The 24,977-nt window shown below is 55.8% G+C and overlaps 1 protein-coding gene across 3 annotated transcripts in view; it reads right to left on the reverse strand.

The window, feature by feature from the left end:
* PITPNM2 (phosphatidylinositol transfer protein membrane associated 2) overlaps positions 1-23,018 on the reverse strand; it is a 103,270-nt gene extending 80,252 nt beyond the window's left edge. For 2 of the 3 annotated variants that reach the window (XM_021698484.2, XM_021698482.2), the window contains exon 1: positions 22,912-22,977. The gene's annotated coding sequence lies outside the window, so the exon portion shown is untranslated. Of the gene's footprint in view, positions 1-22,911 lie in introns of all 3 variants that reach the window. The other variant, XM_044921298.1, reaches the window with a different exon arrangement.
* Between the last annotated feature and the right edge of the window lie 1,959 nt (positions 23,019-24,977).

Here is a 24,977-nt window from a genome sequence, read left to right on the forward strand (position 1 = left end):
AAATCAGTTCTACCAATTTCCCAGCTAATGATTTCCTCCATTAAATTAAAAAGAAGAAGAAGAAAATGTTTTTTTAAATGGATTACCAGCCCTGTGCTTTCAGAGACCATGTGACCTGTCAACCCCTCTTAAGTCCTGATACATCAAAGTCCCTTAATTAATTTTTAATAAATAAAAAAGCCATAGTCTAAGAAGCACTCCTCCTGCTTCTGCCCCCAGGCGGCCCAGCCCGCCAGGGTCAGGTCCAGGCTGGGCTGTGGGAAGCCAGCTGAATCAGGCCAAAGGTGACCTGAGAGTCAAGGCACAAGACCCACCACCTGCGGGAGAAAAACGAGCCTGAGATGGGATGCACCTGAGCACACAGCCCAGGACCCAAGATGAACCTCAAGTTGTCACATGCGCCACGGAGGACCAGAGGTGGGATGAGGCCTTGGCTTCAAGGGGCGCCCACCTGGAAGGTGCAGACAGGTGAAGCCATAAGTTGAGGAGCCCCAGCCTTCGGGCACAGGGACAACGTGAGTTACTGTATCTGGGACCCGCAATGCTCTTCCCCCTTTTGTTCCTCTGTGGCTCCTGGGACAGGGGCAGGCATGCAGAGCTAACACCCCACTTGTTTCTAAAAAGTCCACCCCAACAGCATGGGCGAACCTTGAAAGCATTATGCTAAGTGAAAGTAGGCAGACACAAAAAGACAAACTCTTTATGATTCCGCTTATAGGAGACGCCTAGAACTGGCAGATTCGTGGAGACAGAAAGTGGAATGGTGGGGATGGAGGAGGGGGAATGGGGAGTTAGTGCTTAATAAGGACAGAATTTCTGTTTGGGGAAAGAAAAGATTTCTGGAGATGGAGGGGAAGGGAGGAGGGAGGGACAGGGGAGGGATGGGGGAGGGAGGGAGGAGGGAAGGAGGGAAGAGGAGGCACAGAGAGGAGCCTCAAGCTAACAGTGGTAGACACCCGCCCCCCCACAAGCTTCTGCAGCTCTGACATCCGGATTGGACTACATGAGTCCCTGGAAGCTGGTGGTAAAGTTCTCAGGGCAGGTCCCTTGGGGAAGCCCACAGCAGGGTTGTACCGGCCTGGTTTCTCTGGAAGGTCTTCAATGTCAAGCCCGAGATCTGCATACTTAGTTCTGCTCAGCCAGCTGTGTTGGTCGGCACCGAGGATGCAATTAACTCCCTCAGAACCCAGGCTGGAGTGCAGGAGGGAAGGAATATCTCCACGCCTTGCCGGCAGCTCAGAGACCCAGGGGACATCTGAAGGCCCTCACCCTTTGGGGGGGGGCCTGCACCCTGGTGGCGGATTCCCTGCGCACAGTTAAAGGGTGAAGTGTTTTCAACTCCTTCTCAAAGGAGATTCACTCCTGTCTACACCACTTTCTTTCTTTTTTTTTTTAAGGAGGCTCCACGCCCAGCCTGGAACCCAATGTGGGGCTTGAACTCACGACCCTAAGATCAAGACCTAAGCTGAGATCAAGAGTCAGATACTTAACCGACTGAGCCACCCATGTGCGCCCCCCTTCCCTACACCACTTTCTAAAGGATATCTGCAAACCTCTTAAGTAACCACTGGGCCAGGCTACTGCAGTACTGAATTTCTATCTTGTCTCCCTGCTGCCGCTCCAGGCTCCACAGGGCAGCCAAAGTGAACACTGAAAAATGTAAATAGAATATGTCACTCTTCACCTCAAGCCCTCCAGCAACTCCTTTCACACTTAGAACCAAGACCAGAGTCTCTGCCATGACCTCCAAGTCCCCCAAGACCGGGCCCCTGACCTTTCAAGCCCTAGCACCTCCCCTCTTTCCTTCAGTTCCAGCCCCCCTGGCTTCCTCAGTGTTCCTCATACTTGCCAGGCACACTTCTACCTCAGGGCCTTTGTACCTGTCATTCCCTCTTCCCCAGATATTATATGATTTGTTTCCTAAGTTTAGAGGTCCTCTCTGACCATGCTGTCTAAAACCCCCTACCATCCCAGCCTCTCTCTCTATTCTATTCCCTTATTTCCCTTCCTGGCATTGAGCACTATGTAACAGTGTATCTTAAGAAGGGATTTCATTGGGTTCACCGCTGAATCACCAGTATTTAGAACAATGCCTGGCATGTGAGCAGTGTTCAAACACTGTTGTTGACTTTATTATTTTTTTTTTTAAGATTTTATTTATTTATTTGACAGAGAGAGACACAGTGAGAGAGGGGACACAAGCAGGGGGAGTGGGAGAGGGAGAAGCAGGCTTCCTGCTGAGCAGGGAGCCCAATGCGGGGCTCGATCCCAGGACCCCGGGATCATGACCTGAGCTGAAGGCAGACGCTTAACGACTGAGCCACCCAGGCGCCCCTGCTGATGACTTTAGAAGGGAAGGTGGTTGGTGGACGGGTGGTGGGAAGCTTCTGGGGACTGAGGCTGTCCTGTTAGTTGATCTGGAGTCAGTCTGTACAGTCATCAGCAGAATACTTCGTATTTTTACATTTCCTGCATGTTCGTTGTACCTCAATAAAAAGTTTTACATTTTTTTAAATAAGCTCTGTTGAATGAATGGATCAGGGACAACTAGACAATGGAAGATGAACAACAAAGCTTTGTAAAGGCATATACGGACTCAACAGGACAGAGCAGACCAAACCAAGCTGAACACAGCAGTCTCTCTCCTCGTCCAAACCAAGCTGAACACAGCAGTCTGTCTCCTCGTCCCACCTAAAGTCTGGAGACTGAGAAGGTAAGGGACAGGTCCTTCAGGACGTGGCAACCACCGGGACTTCAGTGAGCCATCTTACCGGGAACAGCTAGGGCCCCTCTGTGCAAACTTGGACAGGCTCGAGGTTGTAAAACTGTCTCCACCACCACCCCCCTAGGTCATGGGTCTGAAATGTACTGTGTTGAAACTGGCCAGCAAGGTCGGTGTGTTTGTGTGTTCTGTGCCCACAGCAGGGGCATCACGGACAGAGGCTGTAAGTGCACGCTGCCACCAAGTGAGGGCAGTTCTTCTGACCAGCCAGCCAGTCTGGCTCTCATGAAGGACCAACTGCACCTGGGCCTGGCCTACACCTTCCCTGCCTTCATCCTCCTGCTTCCAAAGGGAGCCCTCGCCACCCTTGCTGCCAGTCCAAAGCCCTGTCCTGTGAAGACCAGCGGCTGCCCTCATTTCTCCGATGGGCCCAGCACTTGCTCTCTGCAGACCAACCTAGGAAAAAGGGAATCACTCTAGGCTCAGGTGGTCTGTAAAGCTGAGCCAAAGGAAGAGAAAGACAAAGAACATTGAGGAGAAAGAGAGAACACAAATTTTCTTCCCGTCCTCAGACAGAGAAGTTCTGGAACATCCCTGCCTCACCCTCATTGAAAATAATGATGCAAACAAAACCAGAGAAACCCCTGGATCAGCTACTGCTCCATGGGACAGGCTGCGTCTTCCTCTGCCTCCCCATCCCCCATCGCCTCCCTCCCCGTCCTCAAGCTCAGGACCAAAGACAGCAGGTTCCACGTACCGGCAAAGCAGACGTGACCTTTGGGTCCTGGATGTGACAACCCACCATGCTCTGGGTAAACACCTTGCTGCCAGCCATCGAGACCGGCAATTATGACAGAGAGCCGACAAACAGGTATCTCTGCAGCTGGTGGAAAGACAAGATCTGCCCCATGAACAAAGATGACTCAGAGGAACAACAGAAGGGAAATAGCATTTATGGCACTCGCTATTAGTTGTCTACGGCTGTGTAACAAATTACCCCAAACTTCGCGGTTTAAAACAATAAACATGTCTAGTATCGTCCTGCGTCTGTGCATCGAGAATCTAAGAGTGGCTCAGCTGGGGGGCTCTGGCTCCAGGTCAACTGAGGGAACTCGCTCCTCATGACATAGCGCTGGCTTCCCAGAGTGAGGGACCCACAAGACAGGGCGGCATAAACCACGTGGCGCCTTGGCCGTCACACCCCGTCCTTTCTCCAACATCCACGGGCCGCACAGGTCAGCCCTGCCAGGACGTGTGTGTGTTGGGGGAGCGGCATGGGGCCATGACTGCAGGAGGTAGGGGCACGGGGGCCACCTCGGAATCTCCTAACCCTAGTCCCAGCCCACCTCCTTCTATCCTCATTGACAGACCTGGGAGGCCAGCACGTCCCTCTTCATTCCAAGATGTAGAAACTGAAGCTCGGGCAGGCCTTCTGTCCTGCCGGGGGACCCCAGTGGCCCTCTGCCCTCCCTGGGCAGCATGGCCTACAAAAGGAGTCCAAAGCTGGGGTGGTGATGCCTGGCCACGTGACCTAACTTCCCAGTGTTTTCGCATCTATGAAATAAGGTCAGTAACGGCGTGGACTTCATGGGAGGGTGGCAAAGATGAAATAAGATAATGTGAGAGAAGCATCTAGCGTAGGCCCCAGGGCAGGGCCACCACACTCAGTCTATATGAGTTGCTCTAACATGTCACGAAACTCAAGTCAGACCCGACGTTCCCGCAGGCACACGCGCCCTGCTTCCTTGGAGCCGGGAGGACAGGTTGGCAGCTAGCTGGTAAGGACGTGGCTGTGCTCACCCAGGACGGAGGCGGCTCGTGAGAAGCAACACAGGGCCGGGCTGCTCCCATGGTCGCCCCCCCGCTGACGGGGCCAGGCCACCAGCCACCAGTTGCCTTGCAGAAACAGCAAGGAGCATTTCCTCACTTGGTCCTGCCGCCTCGCCTGCTCGGAGGAGCCTGACTTCACGGCAGGATCGCCTGCTGCAGCCGCTTCATGAGGAGGCAGGCTTCCAGAAGCACCCTAGTGATGTGTGACCCCAGGAGCAGCCGCTCAGAGGTGGGAGGACACAGGTGAAAAACATGGCGCGAGAGCCGCCTTCTGTCTGTCCATAAAACCCGATGGAGGATTCTCAGTTCTGCCCATTCCGTTCTCACCACCACCGACAGGGGGGAACGTTATTAAGTCCGTAAGTTGAACTTCTCCATGTCGGGTTGATGGTTCTCAATGCTGGGTCCCCCTTCCCCTGCACAGGCCTGGCTGGGGGTGAGCTGGGGGCGGGGGGGACACAGAAGCCAGGGCCACCGTCTGTCCAAGACCCACTGCGAAACCAGACAAGGGTCAGCTCTGCTGACGTATTTTCGAAGACAGTGACATTACACTGCCAGGCCATCACCCAGAGCCTATGGGAGCCTGGCTGTCAAACCCAGATAGCCTCGCCCCACACCGCCCTGGAGACCCCATCTCCACCAGCCTGAACTTGCCACGAGGATCAGTCCTCCTCTCCGGCGCTGCCCCATTGTGTGCGGAAGGCTCCTGCGCCCATCCCACCCACAAGCTCTGAGACCTGCCTGCACCTCATCCATCATCCCTGTCGGGCAGGGCTGACGCGGGAGTGAAATTCAATAAAGTGTGCAAGCCTCCAGCGGGGCGCCTGCCTCTAGGAGACAGGATGGAGCTGTTTCTCCTTGCCTTCTTGCCCTCTTGCTTAATTTTGGAACCTGAGGGGTCCCTGCAGGGAAGTGATTCAGTGGAGAAATCCCCCAGCTGGTGTTCTGCACGCACACTTTGGGGTGGGTGAGGCGGGCCCCACCTGCTACAGCATCTTCCCCGTGACCCCCCGTTGCAAGCTCTGGACCTGAGGACCAGCCATGGCTCAGGTGTGGCCTGCAGAGGGCTGAGAGGTGTGGTGCCTTTCAATACAATTGAATACAATTGAAATACTCTATTCTCCAGAAAGCACTGCCACACCTCAGCCTTCAACGGGATTACTCCTCACTCTGTTTGAAAAGGGGAGACAATCAGAGCAAGATTAAACAAATGCTTAACAGCCCTCCCCTAATCCCTGGGTTGTGATCAATCCGGCAGCCTCTAATCTGGGCTCCTTCTGGATCTGCCCGTAAGGCTTCTTGAGTCCTTAGATGTCACCTCAAAGCAGGGCCTCAGGACATACACGCTCCAGAGTTCCCACCTGGGACCCAGGCCTCCTTCAGAGAGACCACTTCCGTGGCTAAGGCTTGGCGCCTTCCTCAACGGCGGGCTTAGAACCTCCCTGTCTCACGGAAAGAGGAAAGAAAAATTGCCAGGACACCTGAAACGGACCCTCCCTGTCCTGGTCTCCTAACTCTTCTCCTTCCGAAGCGGCTGCTCAGAGAAAGAACACCCTCCACCCTCCAAAGCCCCTCTCGGAAGCCACGGTTTATGCTGTTCACATTCTCTACTCACTTGTCCCCTGACCCCCTCAGCGGCCCAGAACTGTGCTTGAGATGGAAAATCACTTTTTTTAAAAAAAATGCACTCATCAGGGGCGCCTGTGTGGCTCAGTCGGTTGAGCGTCCAACTCTTGATCTCAGCGCAGGTCTTGATCTCAGGGTCGTGAGTTCAAGCCCCGCGATGGACTCCGTGCTGGGTGTGGAGCCAACGTAAACAAATATGCACTCGTCATCAACGGATACACGGAAAAACAAAATGAGGTCCATCCACACAATGGGTATTATTCAGCCGTAAAAATGAATGAAGTTCTAACACGCGCCACCACATGAATAAACTTGGAAACATGACGCTAAGTGAAAGAAGCTGGTCACAAAAGGCCACACAGTGTATGATTTCATCTCAATGAGTTACCCAGAACAGGCAAACCCACAGAGGCAGAAAACAGATTAGTGATTGCCGGGGGCTGGGGTTCAGGGAGCAACGCGGAGTGACGTCTAGGAGTGATGAAAATGTTCTTAAACTCATGGGGGAAATGGTCACAGACAGCTGTGAATATACAGTTGACCCTTGACCAACACGGGGTAGGGGGGCCGCCCCCACCGAGTAGTGGAAAATCCATACATAACTTTTGACTCTCTAGAAATTTAACTACTAACAGCCTACTGTTGACCAGAAGCCTGACCGATACCATAAACAGTCAATTAACAGGTATTTGGTATGTTCAGTGTATTAAATACTGCATTCCTACAATAAAGGAAGCCAGAGAAAAGACAAATTATTAAGAAATCAGAAGGAAGAGAAAAAATACATTGACAGTCTGTCTTGTCCTGTATTTATTGAAGAAAAAAATCCACATATAAGTGGACAGTTCAAACCTCTGTTGTTCAAGGGTCAACTGCACTGAAAATCACTGAATTGTACACTTTAATTGGATGAATTGTATGGGATGTGAATTAAATCCCAATAAAGCTGTCATGCAAAAATACAACTATTTGTTGGGTTTTTAAAAAGATTTATTTATTTGAGAGAGAGAGAATGCAAGTGGGAGGAGGGGCAAAGGGAGAGAGAAAATCTCAAGCAGACTCCCTGCTGAGCACGGAGCCCGACCTGGGGCTCGATCCCACACCCCAAGATCATGACCTGAGCTGAAATCAAGAGTCAGACGCTCAACAGACTGAGCCACCCTGACACCCCCAAAATAAGACTATTTGTAAACAACCGAGTAAGGCTGCTGGAAGAGGCTCTGAAAGGGAGGCTCCCTCTACCCCCCGAGCCCTGTCCCCCGCCCACTACTCCGCAGCCCCCTTGATGGGCAACCATCACTCAAGGGTGTCGTACCACCCGGACCAGCGCTGGGAGGGAAAACAAGGGGACACGGCTCTCCCTAGCCCCGCAGGACCCAGAGGACAGGTGGTGGCCCTGGGCAGAAACCGCTACTCCACATCTTCAATCCCCCCAACCCTGAGGCCAAAGGCAACAACGCATCAACCTCCAGTTGGTGAGCCGGACCCCAGCAGCACCCCCGGTCATGTCAAGGACAAAGCCTGGGACCTGAGCGGGAGGCCACTGCAGGCTGGGGTCTGAGGCTGCAGTGGGGCCAGTGCGGACAGGGGGACAATGTGAAGGCCGGATCGGGGGCAAGTGGACCGCAGAAACTGTCAAACAGGCCAGATTTCACCAGCAGCTGCCTCTGCCCATGTTACAGGGTCACAGGCTTTCTACCCAGCCAGGTATTTTAGAAGTCCTTGTCTTATGTCAGCCTCGCCACCCCAGGCTGACCATACATTTCAAGGGGGCAACCTCAGCTCAGGTGACCAGCCGGGGGAATGGAGCTGAAGGGGCTCGTGGGGGCCAGGAGCACAGAGGAGCTGGTCAGGCCTCTCCGACGGCCCCCCTGAGCCTGGCTGCTGCATCAGCACAGAGGGATCCCTAGCATCTCCTTCAATGGGCAGTGAAATGGGCAAGTGAGGCCACCAACGTGCGTAAGCTGGCCTGCCTCAACTCGTTTTATTTCATCCTCCCTCGACCCTGGGAGGTGACATTTTACGATTCCCATTTTGCAGAGTCTGACAAGGCTCAGATGACGACAGCACTGGGCAGAACCCAAGTCCATTGCCTCTAGGGCTCGGGACCTCCAGCCGGCACCGACCTGCTTTGCAGACCACACGAGCTGGGCACAGACCGCCTGTCCTGCTGGGCTCAAGAGGCCCAAGGGGAAGCAGGTAGGTGAAGGAGCAGAGGCTGAGCCAGGTCCACCAGCAAGGGTTGGACATCCGCAGGGCAGGGGACAAGGCAGGACAGAGAGGGTACAAGAACACCCCTGGGTGTCCCCGAGGGCCAAGCGACTGCCCTCAACTTTCCAGAAGCACCTTCCACAGGTGCCAGGACAGACCCCAGTGGGGGCCCAGTGGATCTGGGTGTGGCCCTTGGAAAGACCAGGCTCTGCCCCTGAGTCCCCTGTGTGCCTCTGAACACATGTCCCCTCACCCAGCCTCCTTGGGGATCAGTTTCCCTATGATCTTGTGATATACTAAAAAATACATATTTGGTCTTTGCTTCCTTTTCCAGGCACAGAGCTCCTAAAACTCTTGTGATTTCCTGAGTGATAAGAGTGTTTTTGTGCTAACGAGCTAGAGGCTAAGCTCCCCAGCCCCAGGAGGGGAGAAGGGGCTGGAGGCTGAACTAATCACAGTGGCGATGATTTAATCATTTGTGCATAAAAACCCTAAACAGCAGGGTTCAGAGAGCCTCCAGGTTGACATACGTATCTGGGAGGGTGGAACTCTCCAAAATCCACAGGGACAAAAGGGCAGGACTTGGGGTCCTTCCTGACCTCACCTCCCACACCTCTGCATCTGGCTGTTCATTTGTATTCTTTATCACACCCTTTATAATAAACCAACAAACATCAGCAAATGCTTCCTGAGTTCTGCGAACCATTCTAGCAAATTAATCCAACCTGAGGCAGAGGGAGGGGTGTGTGGGAACCCCAACGTTGCAGCTATGTTGGACAGAAGGCTGGGTAACCCAGACCCACCCCTCGCGATTGGCATCTGAAATGGAAGGCGGTTGCGGGGCTGAGCCCTTCCCCTGTAGGGTCTGGGCCAGCTCCAGGCAGCTAGCGTCAGAACTGAACGACATACAGGACACCCAGCTAGTGTCCACAGATAACCGGAGAATGGCTTGGTGTGGAAAACCCACACATGTGGTATCAGAAGTGTCACTGAGGGGGCGCCTGGCGGCTCAGTCGGTTGGGCATCCGACTCTTGGTTTCGGCTCAGGTCGTGATCTTGAGGTCGTGGGATCGAGCCCTACGTCGGGCTCTGCGCTCAGCTCAGAGTCTGCTTGAGATCCTCTCTCTCCTTCTGCCCCTCCCCCCACTCGTTCTTTCTCTCTCTCAAATAAATAAATCTTAAAAAAAAAAAAGAAAGAAACGGTCGCTGAGTAGAGAAACAGTTTCCTTCCGTGCCTTGTTGGAAAACTGAAGGACGGGCCTTGCGTGGCCTTCAGGAGGCTCCTGGCTCTGATCTCAGGCCCTGCAGACACTGGGGCTCCAGAGCAGCGTGGGGCCTCTGACTCACGCACATGGTAGCAAACATCACACCCTCTCCCTAAAGGCGAGATCAGGGCCACGCCATCTCTCCTTTCTTCTATCAATATACACCCGCAGAATCATAAATACATGAAAATATTTACATGACCAGATTAACTCCTGGGTCCTGCGGTTGGCTCAAGCAAACATGTTTATCTTTCTGTCAAACAACACTCTTAGAGTAATCTCTTTTTTGGGGTGCTGGGACTCACTCGGCACTCGGGTGAGGAGGGAAAAGTAGCGGGCAGGGGGTTGCCCAGGGAGATGCTGAGAGCCACACACCAACCTCGGGGTCAGAGAGAACTCCCAGGTCAGGGGCTGACCCCTGTGGGAGTCAATTATCTTGGCTCCAGACCCAGGCTACTGGCAGCGGCCAAGCTTGCTGGACAAAGTCACCCCTCTGGTGACAAGGGGAGCTGATGGTGGCATGGTGTCCGCACCTGCTGACAGCAGCTCAGCACTGCCATCTTGAGAAATCCTACTTTCTCGGGCATGCACCCACACGTACGTCCTGGTTTTCCAGGCTCGGTTAAAAACACACACACACACACATCTTTCAGGTATGCACTCAACAAAGCAAGACGTCGTGATGTTGCCATCAGCCTGCCCCCTCCTCCCCCCGCCTCCGACCTGTCATCCACACGAAGCCAGAGGAAGCCTTTTCTAATCCCCACATCAGAGCGTGACATTCCTGGGATGAAAGCCGCTCCGCTCCACGCTCCCCCTCGGCTCTCAAGAGGACATCCACACTCGTCAGCCAGCGCATGACCCCCGAACCCCCGCCCCCCTGGAACCCTGCTCCTTCCCTCCGCTCAGCCTGGCCTCCCGGCACGCCCTGCTCACCACACTCACAGTGGGACCCACGGTGCCTCCTGCCTCCACGCCTTTGGGCAGGCTGTTCCCTCTGCAGGGAAGGCCCTCCCCGCTTACGCCAACCCTACCCCGGCTGGCGGGTGAACTGGGCATTGTGCAGGGTGAACTCAAGTACTGGCTGGCGCCCCTGAGAGCTTCCTCCCTGGGCTCCCCGCCCTGTCCCCACAGGCGGGTATCACAGGCACCACAGGCACGTACAGACTCTGTCCCCTCCAGTGGCCGATGAGCTCCTGAGAGTGGGGGCCAGACCCGATTCGTCTCAGCTCCCAGCCCACACTCGGGGTTCAGGATGGATCTGCACACAAGTGCCCGCTCCAGAATAGCTGTGGGGCAGAGGCCCAGACCCCTCCTCTGCAGGACTGGCAGGGCACCCTCGCGACAGCTGCCCCCTCCCCATCTGCAGCCAGCAAGCACGCTGGATGACGGTATCACTACGTGTGACTTCTCCCTGCGCTGGCTCTGCCTGCCCCAGCTCTCGGCCTTTGTTCACCGAGGCCGCAGACGGGAGTGGGCTCACAGGAAGCCACTTCCCGGGCTTGGCGATGGCACAGGAACAATATTGTATTCACGGCGCGCTCACAGGATTCTTGCCAGTTTCCCGACTTCTATCCTTGTCCATGAGAAGTATCTCTTGGGCACGCGTCCTGTTCCTCGCTCAACGCCAGCCCCAGGTACCTGCTCCTGCGCAGGAAGGCAGGAGTGAGGAGGGAAAAGGGACAGGGAGCAGCTGGACCCCTTCCCCCGCAACTCCAGCCTGGATGAGGGTCACTCTCTTGGCTGAGCGGTGAGGACCAGGGGAGCAGAAGATAAACAAAGCTGTGCCCTTGACAGGAGGCTGGATCCAGGCAGGGAGGAAGCAGAGGGGAAGACAGGCATGAAGCTCGAGAAAGCCACGTTGCCACCTGCGCCCCAGGACCACCTGGGCCCAGCCCTTGTCCGCGGGCCTCTCTGCAACAGGAGCCGGGCCTCAGGGAGGGAGATGGAGCAGGCTGAGGATGCTGAACTGGGCCACGGTTCTCAGCACAACACACCGTCCCTCCCACCATGCGGTTATCCCTGGGATTCCCTCTGGGGCTACTGGCCATCCCCCTTTATAAGCTACTCTAGGGAGCGGTACAGGGGAGCTAGCTACTTCCAGCAGCCAGCCCTTCTGTGCAACATCCCGACAGACCTGCGCCCCCCTTCCTCCCTCCTCCACCGCCTGGGCCCCCAGGCACACGTGGGCTTTGGGAGGGAGTCGGCAAGGAAATCTGTCTTTCCACGCACGGCTGGTGGAGGTGTTCTAGCAGCCTTATTTATAGCCAAGCACCCCGTCCGCACACTCTCCAGTATGTACCGCCTGCCTGCCTGCCACTGGGGCTTTTCAATCCGTGGCTATATTTATCCCCCAAAGCCGTTGGGATAATGGCGAGGCCAGAAATAGCCTTGGAGACATTCACGTGAAGATGATGGGCAGGTCCCCAGCTCCCGGGCTGACCTCGCCCCCCACATCTGCCGCTTGGCAGTGGGCAACAAGGAACAGCTGGTCGGGCCGGCGAGGCAGCTGAAGCCAGAAGGGAACCACATAATCCCTCACTCCCGGCAGGCCTCAGCCCTCCGTTGCGATGCAGGGGACAAGTCCAAAGCAACGCATCGCAGCTGCCGGGCTGCAGGGAGACCAAAAGTGACGCGAGCTCCTGACGGACGTCAGCACGTTAATCAGCTCAGAGACAGAAGGGAGACTCAAAGGGAGCGGGCACGCGGGCTCTGTGGTTCCCGGACACACGCTCACAAAAAGCAGGTCACCCACACACCAAGGTCGCAGGGACACGCCCTCCCGTCCTCCCCACCCCACCCCGCACCTGGACACGAGAGCACGGCTCATAGTGGAAGCGCGTACACGGTCTCCCACTTCCCTGGCCACTTCCCCCCTCCTGGAAGGGAGGACGACTCAGAGACAACCTGGCTGATTGGGGAAGAAGAAGCAGGCACCTTAGGGGAACCGGTGGGCTGCTGGTGCTCCTCAGCTTCAGTGTCCTGGAAGAAGGACTCGCCCTCTGGGATGAAGGACAGGCACTCATTGGAGCACCTGGTGTATTAACAGAGGAAGGGCACAGAGTGAGGCTGGAGCAGAGAGAAGGCAAAGGCACCAGCTGACTGCCTGATTTCATAGGAGAGGGGGCATTTTGGTTGAGCTTTGAAGGATGCATAGGAATTTACCAGGAGAGAAGGGGGAAGGGCACATGGACCAGCATGAGCCAGTGGCTTTAGTACTCACAGTGCATGGTATGTCTGGGGAATGGCAAGAAGTCCCAGGGGCAGGAGTGCAGGGTCAGGGGTGGTGAGATCGAGTCAGGCTAAGAAGGCACTGGGCCCTATCACAGATCTCAGGAGCAGGGCCTTTGAGCACATGAGATTGAGGAGACTCACCGGCTGTATCTGTGGCCTGAGCGGGGTGTCCTCTGACAGGGACTCCGGGCTGGTCCCTGACACCTCCTCCCTGCCTAGATCTTTAGCCCCTGGCCTGACTCTTTTTTTTTTAAAGATTTTATTTATTTATTTGAGACAGAGAGAATGAGAGAGAGAGAGCACATGAGAGGGGGGAGGGTCAGAGGGAGAAGCAGGCACCCTGCCGAGCAGGGAGCCTGATGCGGGACTCGATCCAGGGACTCCAGGATCATGACCTGAGCCGAAAGCAGTCACTTAACCAACTGAGCCACCCAGGCGCCCCCTCCCCTTTTTTTTTTAAAGATTTTATTTATTTGCTCCTGGCCTGACTTTTGTCTGACTACCCTTCCCTCCTTCCCAGGAGCCCTGGCCCATTCTGGGCCTCCCCAGGGGAGCCCAGGGCCCTGTTTCCCCAGGAGCACCTCCCCACAAGAAGGGAAAGAATCCCCATTTGTGGAGTGACCAGAGAGCCAGGTGCTCCCCTCGGAGCACCCTACACAGGACTGTTTAACTGCAGTCAGCAGACAAGATAGACGTCACAACCTGTCCCTTCCACAGATGAAGACATGAAGGCTCCAGGCAGCTGAACCCCCTGCTCAAGACAACACCGCAGTTGGTGATGGAGTCGGACTTGAAATCCAAGGTTTGTCTCAACTCTGTGTTGGTGGACTTTTATACGGCCTAACTCCCTTTTGCCCACCCAAAAAAACCTTTTAAAGAATGGAACCCCATACCCTGTGGACTCCCTTCAGCAATCAGGGCAAACGACAGGCCTGGGTGCTCTCTAACTCTGCCTCTCTGTCTGGGCAGGTGCTGGGCTGGTGCTGCCAGGCTGGGGAGCTTCCACTCTGCAGGGGCTCCAGCCAGGGGAGGGAGCAGGCCTGTCTCTCTGCCTGGGGCCCGGTGCGGGTGGGCCTGGGGAAGCTTCCGAGGATGCCTCCAAGCACAGGGCTGGTCCTCTGTGGGGCTTCTGGTGGGGATCTGGGCTCCTTCCTCATGGCTGGTCGCAGGGCAGGAGCCAGGGTGCAGAGAGGAGCAGGGTGCACCACCATGGGGTTGGGTCTTGCCTCCCAAGCGCGGCAGCTTCTGAATTGCTCAAACCACTCCTGACTCTCGAGTCCTGACTCCAAGGACTCCCTGTGTGCCTGGGCTTCATGCCTCTTGGAGCTGGAGCTGCTTCAGGGCCCACCCTGCCCTATGCCAGCCCCTCCGGGTGAAGAAAGAGATTAGCAGGGTACAAGGCACTGAGAGCTGACGGGAGCTTTCCCCAGGGGTGATCAGAAGACAAAAGGGGGGGCACCTGGGTGGCTCAGTCGTTAAGCGTCTGCCTTCGGCTCAGGTCATGATCCCAGGGTCCTGGGATCGAGCCCTGCATCAGGATCCCTGCTCCGCGGGAAGCCTGCTTCTCCCTCTCCCACTCCCCCTGCTTGTGTTCCCTCTCTCGCTGTGTCTCTCTCTGTCAAATAAATAAAATCTTAAAAAAAAAAAAAAAAAAGAAGACAAAAGGGGGCACCCTGAATGCAAATTCCATATCCTTCAAAACATCCCTGACAGAGCACCTACTGTGTGCCCAGCACCTACTATGTGCCCAGCACCCACAGTCTAGGGAAAAATAATGATAACAGCTAACACAGACACAGCCCTTCCTGAGCACTGTACAGAAGTCACTGGTCTACTTCCCATGGCAACATGCAGTAGGTCCTAATACCGTCCCCATCTTATAGATGGGGAAACTGAGTCTCAGAGAGGTGAAGGGACCTGCCCCATCTCCCAGCCGGGATCTGAACCCAGCACTTTAGCTCTGGAGTCTGCATTAACCACCACACTACCCGACTCTCTATGTCTATCATTATTTTTTTTTAAAAAATGCTCTGTAAAATGGGACAGCCACTTTGGAAAAGTCTAGCAGTTCCTCAAAATGTTAGAGAAAGACAGAGTTACCCTAGGACCCAGTGACTCCACTCCTAGGTACATACTCAGGAGGAATGAAACAGAAGTCCACACAAAAACCTGTACATGAATGTTCACAGTGGGATTATTCGTGATTGCAAAAAAAAAAAATGATTGTGGTGGGAAAAAAGGTAAATGTCCATCAACGGATGAGTGGATAAACAAAACCTATCCATACAATGGCTATTACTCGGCCAAAAGAACAGTGAGGCATGGACACCTGCCCCAACCTGCATGAGCCCTGCAGTCATGATACAGCGTGAGAGAATCCGGTCACTAAAGGCCACACAGTGTCTGATCTCATGACACGAAATGTCCAGAGCAGGCAAATCCATAGGGACAGAAACCACACCAATGGCTGCCAGGGGTGTGGGAAGGGAGTGACAGCAAAGGGGTACGGGTTTCTTTTCAGAGTGACAAAAATGTTCTAAAATTTTCTTACGGTTGCATATGTCTGGGAAGATATGAAATATCATTGAATTGTACATTTTAAATGGGTGAGCTGTATGCCATATAAATTATATCCCAGGCAAGTTGCTAAAAAATCACCACGCTAGGCAAAAGCAGAGGAGTATAAGCCCAGGGCACTTGGGGAGACAGAGTAGGGGGAGTCCCATCTGCCTGTGGGAGGGGCAGGCTGGGCAGCCCTGGTCACCACCCGGTGGCATTCTGCCAGCTTGCCACTTCTCCAAGCCAGGCCTGTCCCCAGCTTCCTGTGTCAGACACAGGACTTAGGGGCCAGCACAGCATGGGCCATTCTTTGGTAGGAGAGAGGACTCGGGCTGCCTCACCTGGGGCAAGTGTGTCCTCAAACACCCCCTTCAAACTCTGCCTCCGTAGCTCCAGAGTCCCCAGTTCCAGAAGCCTTTCCTGGCCTCAGAGACAGAAGGAACCATTCACTTGCAAGCCCCAAGCCCCACACAGATGTGGATCAGAGGGCTCTGCCAACGAGGGGCTCAGCCACGGTCCCCAGGCAGCCACAACCCCTGGGATCCGTGGCCAACTCTGATTGCTTGTGTCAGGCAAGGGATGTTCATTTAATGAGCACCTACTAAGTGCCAGGTGCCGTGTGAGGTGCTCTACTCTGGTTTTCTCATTTGCTCTCTTTCCTCTGGTCAGTCTCCAAATCTAGGCCATCTCTGCGAGATGCTTTAGTGGTTGAAGAAAACCTGGCCCTGACCTCAGATGTCCCCTTGAGGCAGGAGTGGAGCATGGGACGGGCTGGCTCTGGGGCAACCCGTCATGTAAGAGCTGTCCCTCCTGCTGAGATGCCCTCTCCTCTCATCCTCACCTGCTCGGTTCCATTTTCATAAGCTTATTCACGGTAAAGCACTGGGGAGTGAGTGCGCGGTGTTTCCCAAGAGTATTTGGAACGTGAAGGAGGCTCAGCTCCGCTAGAGGGAAGAGGGGAGGCAAGGCTCTCCTTCCAAGCCCCTCAAAGCACAACTTGGATTTATGTTTACCTCTGACACACAGCACAGCTCAGGCATACAGAAGGTGCTTAATACATGTTGGTTAAATGATGGCCCAACCTCAGGCCGTGCCTCCCGTCTGGGAACCCACCTCCTAGAAAGCTGCTGGCTGAGAACAGACCAACAAACCCCCTTTCTTCGGGAAGACGGAGCCCAGAGGGGAGGCGTGAATCCTGAGCCTCACCAGCTATGTGTGGGAACTGCACCGAACCCCACTTGCGCTAGAGGAGGGTCTGACCGTGAGAAGCACGGCAGGACTGCGGGGAGATCCCTGGCATACCATGTCAGGCTGCAGCGCACAGTAGGGAAGGACGGAACTCGGGAGCATGTGCCTGGGTTTCATTGCCGTCCTCCCCCCTCCTCTGGCCTCCGAGGAAGACGCCAACCAAAGGACAGAAGCTGGCCAGACACCCAGCCCACAGGGCCTCGCGCCTCTCTTCAGCGTCCAGCCGGATCTCCCACCTCCGGGCACCACGTTCTTGTTAGCCCTGCCCCACGGTCACCTGGGGTCCCAGGGCACTGACCAGAGCCCGGGGCAATGAGAACTGTTTCTGCAGACGGCCCGTAAATCAATCAGGGGAAGCAATTTCCAAGTTGTCATTCCTCACTGGTACATTCGTTGTGATGGGGACAGGGCAAGTGAAAAGGCGGGAGGAAAATTCAAACTGAATCTCCCCCCTTTGGCCTTAATAGATTCAGCTTCTCCAAAGGGAGCCAAAGCAAAATCTCTTTACCTTCCCCAGGCAACCTTCGCGCTAAGGAGTCTAAAGACGACACCCGGGGCGCTTGGGTGGCTCAATTAGGTTACGTGTCTGCCATAAGCTCAGGTCATGATCCCAGGGTCCTGGGATCGAGCCCTGCATCGGGCTCCTTGCTCAGCGGAGAGCCAGCTTTTCTCTCTCCCTCTGCTGCTCCCCCTGCTTGTGCTCACCCTCTGTCAAATAAATAAATAAAATCTTAAAAAAAAAAAAAAAAAAGACGATACCCAGATCATCCCATGCAGAGCTGGGAACTTGACAGGCCTTGCTCTGTATCGCGAAGGCCGCAAGTGACTTAGAGCTGGCCATTAGAGGAGGCTTGCAAACTAAAAAAAATGTCAGCAGCCTGTTAGCTGCTCACAAAGAAGCACACAGCAGTCCCAGCGGTGAAGTGCAAGGTTGCCCCTCAGTGAGTATAATCAAGGTCAGGGTGCGGCTGGGTCCTCACTGTTTAAGCGAAACCTGCTTTAGGTGACAGCTGTAGGGCAGTGGGATCCCAGCCCCCGCCCACCCTCCTGATCCCCTTTCTTATAAGATGGATCAGGGACTTAACCAGACCCCCGCGGTGTGCGGATGGAGTCTGGCTTGGGTTCACTGGGGTATCTTGGAGGGTGCAGAGGCTGCTCAGTGCCTGACCTTGGATCTCCTGCATGTGGACAGCTCCCCACTGTCACAGGGGCATCTGGGTTCACTTGTCTGTCTCCCCTGAACTGTGAGCTCCTCGAGAGCAAGCACATCTCAGCTCTGGCCTGGCACTTGGTAGAAGCTCAAAAAAGGCTTCAATAAAATGCATGGGAGCGTTGGCTGATCTACCCCAGAGCTCAGATGTGCCCATCAAGACCCCTGCCCGACTGAGGTCAAAACACCAGCCCAGAGAACGCAGTGGAAGGCCCAGTGTGCCCAGAACTGTCCGCTTACAAAGTCCCGAATTTCTGCTCGCCAGTGGAGTCTGCCATGACCCCATGCTCAGCTGCAGTGTCTGGGGCCAGTCCTTCTTCCCTGAGCCCTCAAATCCCTGCACATCCCCCGCCCAGAGCCGTCCGGCAGATCAGCTACAAAACCACTGGTCGTGGGGCTGGAAGCCCGAGTCTTGGCTCTGCCGCTAACCAGATTGCTGTGTGACTTTGGGCAATAACTCCCTTTACTGGGGCTCAGTTTCCTCACAGGTTAAGTGAAAAGGCTGACCTCCTGAGTCCTTCCAAGTCAGTGAGAGCCTGTTCTCTACAAGCCCACACAACAGGGATCGCCTGATTCCTCAGCGATCCCTTTAGGCTCTACCTTTAAGACATGCCTGGAAACCACCTCCCTTACCACGTCCACCGCCGCCAGGCTGGCCCAGCGTCCACCACCTCAGGCCCTGACAACGGTCTCCCCGTTGGTCTCTCCGCTTCCTCCCTCCACCCCACCCAGTCCATTCTCAGCACCCTAGCCAGAAATCCTCCTTCTAAAGCTCAGTGGGATCCTGGCTCTCCTATGCTCGAACTCCTCGGTACCACCGCATCCTGCTCGGGGTCAGAGTCAAAGTCTCAATAAGACTTGCACGGCCCTGCGGGATGTGGGCTTTCATTACTTCTCCAACCCCTTTCTTGTGCTACCTGTCCCCTCCCTCCTTCCCTCCAGTTTCTAGGACATCCTGGACAAGCTCCTGCCACAGGGCCTTTGCACAGGCTGTCTCCCGCCTGGATGCTCCTCCTCGAGATAAGCTCCTGGCTCTCTCCTTTGCATCCTTCAGGCCTTTGCTTAACTGTCCCAACTTGAGAGGCCTTCTTATTTATTTATGTAGCATTAATCCCCATCTGACAGTCTTTGTTTATTGTGTGTCTTCCCGCACTAGAGTGTATGCCCAGGAGGGCCCGGATTTTATATGTTGTATCATTCCTTTATACCCAGCTCCCAGAATAGTGGGTACTGGCTAAATACTGAATGAATACATTGACTACAATATATTGAATGGATACATTTTGATCATCTGCAGGTTGGACCATGCTGCTAAAGCGAACAGTCTGGGGCCATACAACCTCCAGCTTGATTGAATGGCATCATCTCAGGAGTCCTTCTGAGAATCCCAAGCTCTGGACACTGTCTCCAGGAATCAAAGTGATTTCTCTAGGCAGGTTTGCAGCTCAGGACATGTGTGGAGGAACAAAGCAAGGAAATGACCCAGAGAACACTGACCGGACCTGGTCCCAGGAAGTCTGAGGGTCAGCTCATAAGCAAATGCTTCCAGGTGCCTCCTTGTAGGGCAAGATGAGGTTACAAACATGGCCTCGGTGAGGGCACTGGACACCGTCCATGGGGAAGTACAAGAGACTCCAGCAGTGGGCTCGTCCTCAGAACAGAGGGAAGGCCGAGATGGGGAAACGGGGAGCAGGATGCAGCCGGAAGGGGGGCTGCCAGTGCCGAGGGCCTGTGGGCAGAGCTCCAGGGGAGCCCCAGCCGGGACAGGGTGGGTAAGACGGAGCCATTGGCCTCACGCGGCCTCAAGGAGGCGGAGGCGGCTTCTCGCCCTGGCCCTGCCGATCCCGGAGTGCGTGAGTGGAGCGCACTCAAGCCCGGCTCTCTGAGAGCCCTGGTATCCTGTGCGAACCTCAACAGGTGACAGGGAGCAGGGACCAGAAACAAAGCTGGAGGAATGCACTGTTCCACCTGGCTGAGAATAAAGTACACTCTCAGGAAGTGCAGCACCTAAGTCAACAGGCAAAGCCAGGGACTGGGCACCGAGAGGCCCCTGAGATGCGGCAGAACAGAGAGGCGGGACAGCCAGAGGCCGGCAGGGCATTCTGCACGCAGGCGGGGGGGTGGGGGGGTGGCTGGCCCAGGTCCTGGGCAGCGTGGGCTGTGTGTCAAGGCGCCGCACGAGAAAAAGAAACATGGCTGCGGGAAGTCGTGGGGAGACAGGTGGGGGACTCAGATCCCGCCCAGCTCTCTCCCAGACACGGCAGGGGAACAGCAAAGGAAGGCAGGAAGCGGGCAGCATCTTTGCTGTAGGACATGACTCAGTGTCTGGGAGTCCTGCCTCCTGACCGTGAGCTCCTGCCCCTCCGTGCTCATGGGTGCAGCCTCCCACTCTGGCTAAGCCATCCAAAATGCCAATCATCGCAGGCCGGAACCCCGAGCCGCTAACTCTCCCATCTGCAGCTGGGGTGCCTGCAGGCAGGGTTAAGCTTCTGCAGGTGAAGGAGAGAAGCCCCCGCCCTGCCATGGGCCTCCAGCCTGGGCCGAGGGGAGGCTGGGAGGCCAGCCTGCGCGGTGGGGACGGAAGTGTGTCAGTGCTGCTGTGGGCTGAGGTCCTGTCGGAGGCATCGGCTCTCTTCCTCCGCAGGAGGAGATAGTGACCTTGCTGAGACCTCACAGAGACAATGGCAGGAAGCACCCCTCCCTGCGAGAGCTGGGGGAGTCAGGGAGGAAGTGATGACCCAGAGCCGGGGCCTGCAGACCCTCCCCACAGAGGGGGCCGTCAAATGCTAGAAGCTCTGAGCCCCGGCTCAGAACGGCAAACATCTTCACCTTCCACCCGGGTTGGGTGGGTGCCTGAGGGCAGATGCTCTCCCCGGCGGGGACCCCCTCTTTCAGGCAGACCCTCTCTGCGGACGGCCCTGCGTCCAGGCCGAGCAGATGCAGAACACAGCCAGACTGAGCTGAGGCACTCCAGTTGACCCCTGCCCTGCGCCCACCCCACCCCCACCTCCTGGAAGGAAGGGCTCCTGTTCCTTTGGAGCAAGGAGCTCCTCTAAAAATAGATCCTGCTCCTTAAGCCCTTTCGGAGATGAGGAAGAGACTTCACATTCTCAGCCGCGGGGAAGGCCTGCCTCTCCCCAACCCTCCCAACGCATGCCAGCCGGGGCCCAGTGGTCCGGAGGCCTGTCACGGCCACAAACTCCCACGGGGAGCTCAGAGGCGTGTAGGGGCAACCATGATCTTCCCCTCTGCCAACGCAGAGGTGAGACCGTGGGTGAGTTTCTGGCAACACCAGGGTATAACGTCACGTGGGCGGGACTCCTGCCTCTTCTGTTCCCAGCTTCGTGCCTGGAACCCCAACATGGCACCTGGTCTATCCTGGGGACACAGTAAATGTTCGTGGGATAAATGAGTAAAGCAGAGGAATTCCTGAGCACACTTGGGGCTAAGTGGGGGCCCCCAGATAAGATGGACACAAGGCCACCATCTCTAAAACCCCGTAACTGGGGGATGCAGTTGTTCGGAAGGAAAAGAACTGCCTTCCAGTGGAAAAGGAAACAGGAAGCAAAGTTGCTGTTGTCAGAACTCAGGCCTCCAGGACAGAGGAGTGCTCACCAGGGCCCCAAGGCCAGGGTGACCTCCTGCGCCCTGCGGTCCCCAGCCAGCCCTCCGCCACACCCACCCCAGCACTGAGGCTCTGAGACTCCCGGAGAGTGAATTAAAACAAGACAACAAAACAAAAATACAACAGAGCACTCTCTCTTCTTAGCACTTGGAGGCCTTTTTACAGCAACTGAAAAGAATGAGCAATTACAGAGAAAACAGCCCATGGTGCCAACATGGAAACACAGGAGTGAGGGGGGCGCTCGGCGGAGGCCTCGTCTGCTGTGCCCTGTTCCCCAGAAAGGACGGGAGGCCCAGGGGCGGAAAGGGGCTTACCTGGAGCCCCAAGCAAGGAAGGGCGGAGCCTGGGCCTCATCCTTTGGGGAAGCCAGGGCCATATTTGGAAAACCATACCATGTGCTCCAGGGTCTAGACTTGGGGTCCAATCCCAAGCCCACCCCTGACTAGCTGTGTGACCTTGGGCCAGACACTTGCCACCTCTGAGCCTCAGCTTCCTTGTGTAAAATGGGATCCTAATGGATCCGTGTGCTTACAGAGCCAGTGTGTTCACACTGTGTCCAGGGAGGAGCACCAGTGTCACCCCCCGGCCTCTTCACCCCAAACATCCATCCTCCTTGTCCCCAAAGTTCAGACTGGCTGATGAGCGTCCAGGGAGAGGGGTGTGTTGGAGTTTAGAACAAGAGAAGGCAACACCACTTTCCCTGCTCTACCCACCAAAGGCCTCGGCATGACAAGAAGGGGACAGGGCGAGGCCTGTGTCAGAGACTTGGGGACAGGAAATGGGATGAGATGGACAAGAAGCCCAGGGGGACCCAGGGCAGGAGAGAAAGGCTAAGCACTGGGATCCCGCCTAGGCCACCGCTAACTCTCCGGAGGACCTCAGACATGCCATGCCCCCCCCCCCCCCGCCCAGCCACTCAGTTTCTCATCCAGGGAAATGCTTACATGAAAACACACGCACGTTTTGGTCCGTGTCACTGACTACGGCTTGTGGGAAATGTGGCGAGGCAGCACCCAAGCCCCTGCCCACTGCCAAGGCTTAGGAACTCTGAAACTCCTGTCCTGCCCTGTTTACTGAGAGTGGGGATCCCAGGCTGGGCCAAGGGCTCCAAGAGAAGAGAAGAGAGGTCCCTCAGGGCATACTGTACAGCACAGACTCACAAGGGCCATCCAAACGGGTTGTATCGTATCTGGGATCTTAAAGAACCACGGAAAGAACATCAGTCCTACCTACTTAGTGAAGAGCAATCAATATTTGCAAGAAGGAGGATCGATTAATACAATCTACCCCATTAATCAGATAAGGTCAGATGTTTAAGGAAGAGGAAACAGCAAGAGAGCCCCTGCACTCCCAAACTCCAAAGCTAGTGGGCGGTCCTTACCAGTGGGTCCGTGTGAGAAGGCTCCCTCGATGTCCTGCCACAGGAGGAGGGACGACTCGCTAGGCACACGGAAGGGTGTTGGGGACCAGGTCACACGTGTCAGCATCCTGCAGGGAGAAGCCAGTGGGGAAGAAGGTGAGACACCAGCTGCTCTGGTCACTCAGGGCCACCCAGCTGGGAAATCGACAGGGCCCGGCCTCATCCTGAGCAACGCCAGAGACAGGAAACCTAGCTATGCCGAGGGGAGAGGACAGGGGGTGCTGGGCTGAAGGAGTCTGCACTCGACAAACGGACCCGTCCAGGATGCGGTCCCAGAGGCTGATGCACTCGACACTGCCCAGGGCTCCCTGTGCTTCAGAAGAGAACCAGGACCCACACCCCCAGCACACAGGAGCTTTCTCAGCACTGAAGCCCAGCTCGGCCTCAACCCTGAGATTTTTCACCTATCAACCTATGGGACTGCAGGACCCCAGGCTGCAGAGGGAAGGCAAACAGAAGAGAAGTAGGGAACGGCAGCCTAGAGCTCTTGGCCACCAGCTGGGAGCATCCTGGTGCCTGGGGCGGGGTCAGGAGCAGCGTCACGGGGTGATGCAGACAACTCTCTCCTTCCCATCAAGTCCGGGCAGTTGGGCGGTGTGTAACTGGAGACCCACCTCCGCCAGATATCCGGAGGCCAGAGATGAACACGCACAACATGATGGAAAAGGTGGAGAAATGGATTTCTGGGGAGTCCCGGGTGCAATCAGCCTCCAAGACATCAGAAAATTCACAAGCACCACTAAAGCCGCCACCCAACCCGGGGCTCCCACCATGGCCCACACTTGCAACTCAACACATGCTTGTTTGTCTGACGCACTTGCCAGACCTCATACGGGGCCCAGGTAGCGGGCAGCGGCCAGGGAGGCTTTCCCCTGACCGTGACCAGAAGGCAGCCCCCCCACCAACCCGCTGCAACTGCAGGCTGTAGAAGTCATGGTTCTTTAGGAACCAATCCTCAGCTCCAGAGAGACCCCCGCCAAGAGCTGAGGCCAGGCCCCAGCGGCTCCAGGGACACCAACCTAGGCCTGCAGGGTCTGGACAGAGGCACAGGCAAAGTGAGGGGCATTCCGTGGAGGCTCGGGACAGCAGAAGTGATCAAGTGCCAAATGAGGGCACAGGCAGTAAGAGTTCAGAGGAGGGAGAGAATCTAACTGGGGATGGCACAGCAGTGGGAGGTGTGGCTGCGAGCAGGGGAGACCAGCTTTTCACACGCCCACCCTCTGCAGTGCAGGCCCACACTCCCAGAGGAGCCACGGCCAATTCTGCAAAGTCCTCTTCGGGCCGGGCCTGCAGGAGTTGAGGCTCCGTCTTGGTCGTGCACCTGCCCCTCCTGTCCACAGCCACACCCCCATATACACGCTTGGACCCGCAACGCACAAAATGTCTCAGGGGTCCCAGGTCCCCCGCCCCCAGCTGGGCATGCAGGGGAGGGGGAGAAGGGGGGAGCTCCAGCTTCTCTCCTCTACGTTCCACCGAATTCCACAGCTCACTGCATGCACACACGCCCTGGCTCCCTGTGGTTTCTCCGTTCTGTTTCTTCGCTTCCACCACAAAACCTCTAAACTCAGTGTGAGGTCAGTGTAAGTCTCCACCGCCCCCATCTCCACCCCCCCCCCCCCCGCTTTTCAGAGGTAAGGAAACCTGCGGGGAGAGAAGGGCCTTTGCCATGGTAACACACCAGTCAGTGGCAAGCCGGATTCTGAAGGTCGGCCCCCCTCCACTCCACCAGGACACCTCTGGTGGGTGAGAAGGTCAACTGTGACTCAAACCGGCAGAATGAGATCTGCGGGGGCTGCGAGAGAAAAACGCGCACTCCTTACAGAGAGGTGCACCGTGGGGAAATCATTTTTCTGACAAAAAAAGCATTTAAAGTCCAAAAAGTGAATGCAGGATCTGCTTAAGGAGTGAGTCGGCTCCTCGGGGAACCTCTAGGGGAGGTGGGAGGGGAGGGGGGCACAAATCATCACTGGAATGAAATCGGAAGATATTGCCAGGTTTCCTCCATGACCCCTCACACGAAAGGCAAA

The sequence above is a fragment of the Neomonachus schauinslandi genome, chromosome 14, assembly GCF_002201575.2.
Source record: "Neomonachus schauinslandi chromosome 14, ASM220157v2, whole genome shotgun sequence".
NCBI classification, from domain to species: domain Eukaryota; kingdom Metazoa; phylum Chordata; class Mammalia; order Carnivora; family Phocidae; genus Neomonachus; species Neomonachus schauinslandi.